The sequence below is a fragment of the Silurus aristotelis genome (assembly GCF_946808225.1).
Source record: "Silurus aristotelis genome assembly, chromosome: 18".
In the NCBI taxonomy this organism is placed as follows: Eukaryota; Metazoa; Chordata; class Actinopteri; order Siluriformes; family Siluridae; genus Silurus; species Silurus aristotelis.
In genome coordinates this window covers 23,832,655-23,839,743 of record NC_139591.1, presented here as the reverse complement: position 1 = coordinate 23,839,743, position 7,089 = coordinate 23,832,655, and the positions used below count along the sequence as shown (strand labels likewise).

Sequence of the window (7,089 nt, the reverse complement as noted above, 5' to 3'; positions counted from 1 at the left end):
GAGGCCATTTTGTAGTGAGCATGCCCGTGTATTTCTTGCTGTGAGCTCGGTGTCAGGACTCAGGGGCAGGAAGTGCTGCCTTTGTGTTCATTTCGGAGTGAAGCAGTGTGGCTGGAGCGAATACACACACACACACACACACACACACACAGAGCCCTGATCCTGCAGCTTTTTAGTCCCCACCACCGCCACCAGCCTCCTCCTCCTCCTCATGTCCACACTGCTGTTCCTGCTTGTCTCAGGTTCTTCTGCTGTGCAATGGATGGGTAGGTGCTACAGTTCTTCTGTTTGTTCTCTTTCCTGCTGATTCTCAGACCTGTAGGTGCTCTCACTTTCTCTCCCTCTGTGTGTGTGTTTGTTACACTATATTATTATTATTATTATTATGTTATTATATAAGAGAACACTCCCCGGTGCTAGAGAGTGTGTGTGTGTGTGTGTGTGTGTTCTGCTTGAACTCGGGGGATTGTGTGTAGCGGAAATGGCTCAGGGGTGCACGCGCGCCTGATCCAGACTTGTTTTGGTGTGTTTGGGACCAGAACATTCACACGGATACATTTTACACTTTACACTGTTTCAATGTTTCCGGAAATAAGACGCAATACAGACCAAAGCGGAAGTGTTCTGTGTGTGTGTGTGTGTGTGTGTGTGTGTGTGTGTGTGTGTGTGTGTGTGTGTGTGTGATTCTGGGCGTAACAACAGCAGTAAAGTTCTCTTTGAGGAAGTAGATGTGCTCTGTAAATGCAGTTCTGATCAGAACCTGAAACCCAACATGCATCACGAGGAGCTTTAGTAAAAATTCCGGATAGACTGATGAATACTCGGATGGAGTGGTTGTGTTCTCTCTCTCTCTCTCTCTCTCTCTCTCTCAGTGAAGGTAATCAGCAGGCTGCCATTTTAATACCACCAAAGGGGCGTTTCTGTGGAGAGAAAATTCACCATCATGTAGGATTTCACTCCTGTGTTCTCTCTCTCTCTCTCTTTCTCTCTTTCTCTCTTTCTCTGTGTGGTGATGATGATGATATTGGTGATGAAGGTTCCACGCATGCGCCATGTTTTGCTTTGTGTTTTTTTTTTCTCCTTCCACCTTCTGTTTAGAAGGCGAGTCGGGTGATTGTTTACAAGCGCGTGCGTGGGAAGTCGCGTGCACGCGCGTGCGCTCTATTTCTCTCGCTCTCGTCTCTCCTCGCTCGTGTGCGCGCGCACAGCGGCGGTGGGCGGGGGCGAGCCGTGTCTTTCTTTCTTTCTTTCTTATTGATTGGTTGACTGATTATTAATGGTTGTTGCTGTTTTATATAAAAAAAAAAAAACCCGATTACCTGATTATCATCGCCATCATCAAAACATGAAGCCCGAACTTCCTGTTGCGTGTGTGTGTGTGCGTGCGCGCGCGCGCGCGCGCGTGTGTGTGTGTGTGTGTGCGCGGGTGTATATATGGACAGGGCATCACGTGATTGTTCTATTTCTTTATTGTTTTAAATAATAAAAATGGAAAGAAGATCGAGCCTGAGTGTGTATCACGCTTATAGATTTCACGGGTATGTTAGATTTCTACCCCTAATGTTGAGGAAATATCTATAAACCATTTCCCAGGTGCATTAAACCCCACAGTAGAACAGGTTCTTCTCTCAGATCCCATCATTTGATGCCCAGTGCTGGCTTTCTAACAGAACCCTTTGGAGTGTTGGGTTCTCCTCAGAATGTGGGCTGCTGATGGATTTTCTCAGGATGTATGTGAGCGTAACAGGAGAACTGAAAGCATTAGATTATGTGCTCCGCTCTCTCTCGCTCCATGGGGATTTCCAGGGTCAGGTAGAAACTGAAAACTTCTCCTACCAGCATCTGACCATAAACACACCCCGATCCTGCACACAGACGTGTTGAAGGTGTGTCTGAATGTTGGAGGTGATTATATAGGGGTGGGGGTGTAAATGGTGTCTAATGTGTTTTATTGACCCATGACGCACTGCAGCGTACATAGTGCTACATAAAGAATGTAGAAGATCAGGCTGAGAAATGAGAACAGAAGAGTGAGGAACGTGTTGAACGTTAGATGTAATTGACGTGGTCCAGTCGGATGTGTGGTCTTTATATTAGTGTTTACAGTTAATTAGACTGAACAGCTGTGAGAGAAGAGAAGCTGCAGCCACGCCCATGTGAGAATACAGGTTAAATAATGTAAATATACTGCAGGTAGACATTTAGGAACGTGTTACAGGTGTTACAGGACACACTAATTCATTGTGGAATGCTTGCTGTTTTTGTGTGTGAGTGTGCGTGGAGTGTATGCGAGTGTGTGTGCGTGGAGTGTATGCGAGTGTGTGTGCGTGGAGTGTATGCGAGTGTGTGTGCGTGGAGTGTATGCGAGTGTGTGTGCGTGGAGTGTATGCGAGTGTGTGTGCGTGGAGTGTATGCGAGTGTGTGTGCGTGGAGTGTATGCGAGTGTGTGTGCGTGGAGTGTATGCGAGTGTGTGTGCGTGGAGTGTATGCGAGTGTGTGTGCGTGGAGTGTATGCGAGTGTGTGTGCGTGGAGTGTATGCGAGTGTGTGTGCGTGGAGTGTATGCGAGTGTGTGTGCGTGGAGTGTGTGCGTGGAGTGTATGCGAGTGTGTGTGCGTGGAGTGTGTGCGTGGAGTGTATGCGAGTGTGTGTGCGTGGAGTGTATGCGAGTGTGTGTGCGTGGAGTGTATGCGAGTGTGTGTGCGTGGAGTGTATGCGAGTGTGTGTGCGTGGAGTGTATGCGAGTGTGTGTGCGTGGAGTGTATGCGAGTGTGTGTGCGTGGAGTGTATGCGAGTGTGTGTGCGTGGAGTGTATGCGAGTGTGTGTGCGTGGAGTGTATGCGAGTGTGTGTGCGTGGAGTGTATGCGAGTGTGTGTGCGTGGAGTGTATGCGTGGAGTGTATGCGAGTGTGTGTGCGTGGAGTGTATGCGAGTGTGTGTGCGTGGAGTGTATGCGAGTGTGTGTGCGTGGAGTGTATGCGAGTGTGTGTGCGTGGAGTGTATGCGAGTGTGTGTGCGTGGAGTGTATGCGAGTGTGTGTGCGTGGAGTGTATGCGAGTGTGTGTGCGTGGAGTGTATGCGAGTGTGTGTGCGTGGAGTGTATGCGAGTGTGTGTGCGTGGAGTGTATGCGAGTGTGTGTGCGTGGAGTGTATGCGAGTGTGTGTGCGTGGAGTGTATGCGAGTGTGTGTGCGTGGAGTGTATGCGAGTGTGTGTGCGTGGAGTGTATGCGAGTGTGTGTGCGTGGAGTGTATGCGAGTGTGTGTGCGTGGAGTGTATGCGAGTGTGTGTGGGTTTGCCGGCTCTCAGGTATAAAGTGCTGGATATTGCGTTTCCCCTCTGACCTGCTCTGATCATGTACTCGCTCACCTACAGACTGGCTGAACCTGTTTCATATCGACGTCCTTAACTAGCAAGGTGACAGGCTAATATCCTACCTTACAGGTGAGCGTTCCCTCTCTGTCTCTCTCTCTTTCTCTCTCTCTCTCTGCCCCCCCTCTCTCTCTCTCTCTCTCTCTCTGCCCCCCCCCTCTCTCTCTCTCTCTCTCTCTCTCTCTGCCCCCCCCCCCCCCCCCTCTCTCTCTCTCTCTCTCTCTCTGCCCCCCCCCCCCCTCTCTCTCTCTCTCTCTCTCTCTCTCTCTGCCCCCCCCCCCCTCTCTCTCTCTCTCTCTCTCTCTCTCTCTCTCTGCCCCCCCCCTCTCTCTCTCTCTCTCTCTCTCTCTCTCTCTCTCTCTCTGCCCCCCCCCCCCCCCTCTCTCTCTCTCTCTCTCTCTCTCTCTCTCTCTGCCCCCCCCCCCCTCTCTCTCTCTCTCTCTCTCTCTCTCTCTCTGCCCCCCCCCCTCTCTCTCTCTCTCTCTCTCTCTCTCTCTCTCTCTCTCTCTCTCTGCCCCCCCCCCTCTCTCTCTCTGATCCTCTTTCTGTAGTATCTTGCATTAGGATGTAGATTGTCTGAAAGTTTGTATGATGGCGTCTGACTTGTTTTCATTAATTAGTCATGCACACACACACACACACACACACACACACACACACACACACACAGCATTATTCATGACTGAAATGTAATCATGCCTCGCTGGAGGTTTTCACTGTGAGGCAGAACTTCATAGCGAGTGTAGGATGAAAGCAGGTGTGTTGAAGGAGGAGGAACTGTCCGAGGCCTGAACTTGAGTCAGTTGCACACTTCCTCTTTGTGAATGACGTTATTGTGTGTTACGGCCTCACTTCCTGTCCAGAGGAAGAGCAGAAGCTCAAAACTGTGTTTTCAGTTACGTCACGGACGTGATGCAGAGCTTCGTTCCTCACAATCATTTGACCTTTGATGTGATCCATCGCTTCACGAACAGGTTTAATAATCAGGAAAGGTTCCAGAGTGAATCTTCAGATCTGTTTGCTGCTTTACTTGGTTTTATAACATTACATGTAAGGTTGAGAGGTGTGTGTGTGTGTGTGTGTGTGTGTGTGTGAGAGGGGGGGAGGGGGGGGTGATTGCTTATCAATTCATGTTTATTATCAGCTGAATGTTATTTTGTTTTGTGCTCTGGTCGAGACGTGTTGAAACACTGGAGCTGAAATGCTGAAAATTTCGGATACAGAGGAAAGAAAACAACTGAACAACTGGAGAAATTACAGTAATTAGAGAAATCGTGTGTGTGTGTGTGTGTGTGTGTGTGTGTGTGTGTTGTACACTGAGGTGGTATCAGTGTTACAGGCTGTTATTAGAGCAGAGGATCTCACAGGACCTGTGTTGAAGCACAGAAGTGTAGCAGTAGCACTGACTTTAAATTAAACCCTACAACAGAAGAGCTTTATTTCTTCTAAACGTGTGTGTGAGCCACAGTGACGTTTAAACTACAGATGTTCGCAGTTCTCCAGCTGTTACACGGTCCTTCAGTTCCCTGCTTACCACTTCTCCATGGCTTTATGTTCTCCTGCCGGTCACACACTTTTTATACATGTACAGAGACGTTATGGAGCTTTGTATGTCGCTCTGGATAAGGGCGTCTGCTAAATGCCGTAAATGTAAATGTTATAAAGCTCAGAATGAGGAAGCGGAGATTAATCGTGTACTTCAGCTGTACAATCTGTTACTCTGTTTACAAATATACAGTTTACTATCCAAATAAAAGACCACACCCACAAGAGATGAGACAGAGTGTGAGACATGAGTGAAAGACGTGAGTGAGAGTGATAGATGTGAGGGAGATTGAGAGATGCAAAAGTGAGAGACGTGAGAGACATGAAAGAGATGTGAGGGTGAAAGACATGAGGGTGGGTGAGAGACGTGAGCATGAGAGACGTGAGGGTGGGTGAGAGGCTTGAGGTTGTGTGAGAGACGTGAGGGTGGGTGAGAGACGTGGGTGAGAGACGTGAGGGTGGGTGAGAGACATGGGTGAGAGACGTGAGGGTGGGTGAGAGACGAGAGACGTGGGTGAGAGACGTCAGGGTGGGTGAAAGACATGAGGGTGGGTGAGAGACGTGAGCGTGAGAGACGTGAGCATGAGAGACGTGAGGGTGGGTGAGAGGCTTGAGGGTGGGTGAGAGACGTGTGTGAGAGACGTGAGGGTGGGTGAGAGACGTGGGTGAGAGACGTGAGGGTGGGTGAGAGACGAGAGACGTGGGTGAGAGACGTCAGGGTGGGTGAGAGACGTGAGCGTGAGAGACGTCAGGGTGGGTGAGAGACGTGAGCGTGAGAGACGTCAGGGTGGGTGAGAGACGTGGGGGTCGGTGAGAGACATGAGAGACGTGAGGGTAAGTGCCTGACTCTGACACCGGTTGAGATGAAGTGAAGGTGAGATCAGTGTGGGTCTCTTTCTGGTCGTCAGTAACAGTGTTTAACACACTTGACCGATGTGGTTTGAGGGACCTGAAACACGTGAACCTCAACATTTTAGAGTTCTTGATGTTCCTGAGAAACCAGGAGACTTTCAGTGCAGACAGTGCAGTCTGCGTGAGACAGGAGGAGATGCTGCTGATAAAAAAAAAAAAAAAAAAAAAAATCTCTTCTCAAGAAAATAAAATCTGTTGTTGATCTAAAAAACAGATTTAAAAGAATAATAAATAATTTAAATAATTTCTCTGCTGGGATTCGTTTCGATTAAACACTTTTATTCTTCAGCCTGTTGATTTCTCAGTTTGGTAAAATAAATAATAAATGTAGTTATTAATGAACTGTAATGAGAAATTCTGATGCAATAAATGTTTTAGTGAAGTAATTTAACAAATCTAAATATGCGTTACTTTAACTATTTAATTTAATTTAACAAATGTTATATATATAAAATTATAACTAAGATAATAAATGATAGTATTTTTTAAATAATTTGGACTATTTTAATAATAAAACCAGCTTTTTCAGGGTATAAATAATGGAAGTGTGTGTGTGTGTGTGTGTGTGTGTGTGTGTGTGTGTGTGTGTGTGTGTGCTGGTCCTGTGCCCAGGTGCGGACGCTGAACAGTGCAGGTGTAATGGTGCTCATGTTCTGCTCTCGGTTCTCCGGGGTCCAGATGATGTGATGTGATTTAATCACGTGACTGATGAACACTTTTTTTGTGTTTTATGGTAAAAGTGGTTGTCGGTTGGCGTGACGCCGCCGCTGTTTGTGTAGCGTGCACGTTTGTTATACACATGTTTATGAATTTAATACAGCAGAGAAAAAGTGAGTTGTGTGTGTGTGTGTGTGCGTGCGTGCGTGCGTGCGTGCAGGTCTTTAGATCACTGTTTACCATCACGTCTGAGATGAGTTTTTCAAGTGTATGACTGCAATGTTGTGGTCGTTGATTGATTTTTCTATCATCTATATTTCCTGTGTGTGTGTGTGTGTGTGTGTGTGTGTGTGTCTTGCTTGAGTGTTGTTTTTTGTCTCCTGCTGCTCAAAATCTGACCATTCTCAGCAGCTCAGAACCTGTGTGTGTGTGTGTGTGTGTGTGTGTGTTCTAAAAGTGTGCTCATGATGGTGTGAAAGGTCTGTAGTAATTCTGATATGAAGCCTGGTGTGTTTCTCTCTGTAGCAGGTCATGGTGTAGTGTGGTGATGTGTGTATCGTACTCTATCTGATCCGAACCTCCTTCCCGTAACCCAACACAGCCAG

At 47.6% G+C, this 7,089-nt stretch overlaps 1 protein-coding gene across 3 annotated transcripts in view; it reads left to right on the top strand.

Annotated features, from left to right (window-relative positions):
- The window catches only part of ptbp3 (polypyrimidine tract binding protein 3), a 41,821-nt gene continuing 34,732 nt past the window's right edge, over window positions 1-7,089 (top strand). The window contains exon 1 of one of the 3 annotated variants that reach the window (XM_083568784.1): window positions 1-266. The gene's annotated coding sequence lies outside the window, so the exon portion shown is untranslated. Of the gene's footprint in view, window positions 267-680; window positions 946-3,278; window positions 3,443-7,089 lie in introns of those variants that run through there. The other 2 variants (XM_083568786.1, XM_083568785.1) reach the window with 2 other exon arrangements.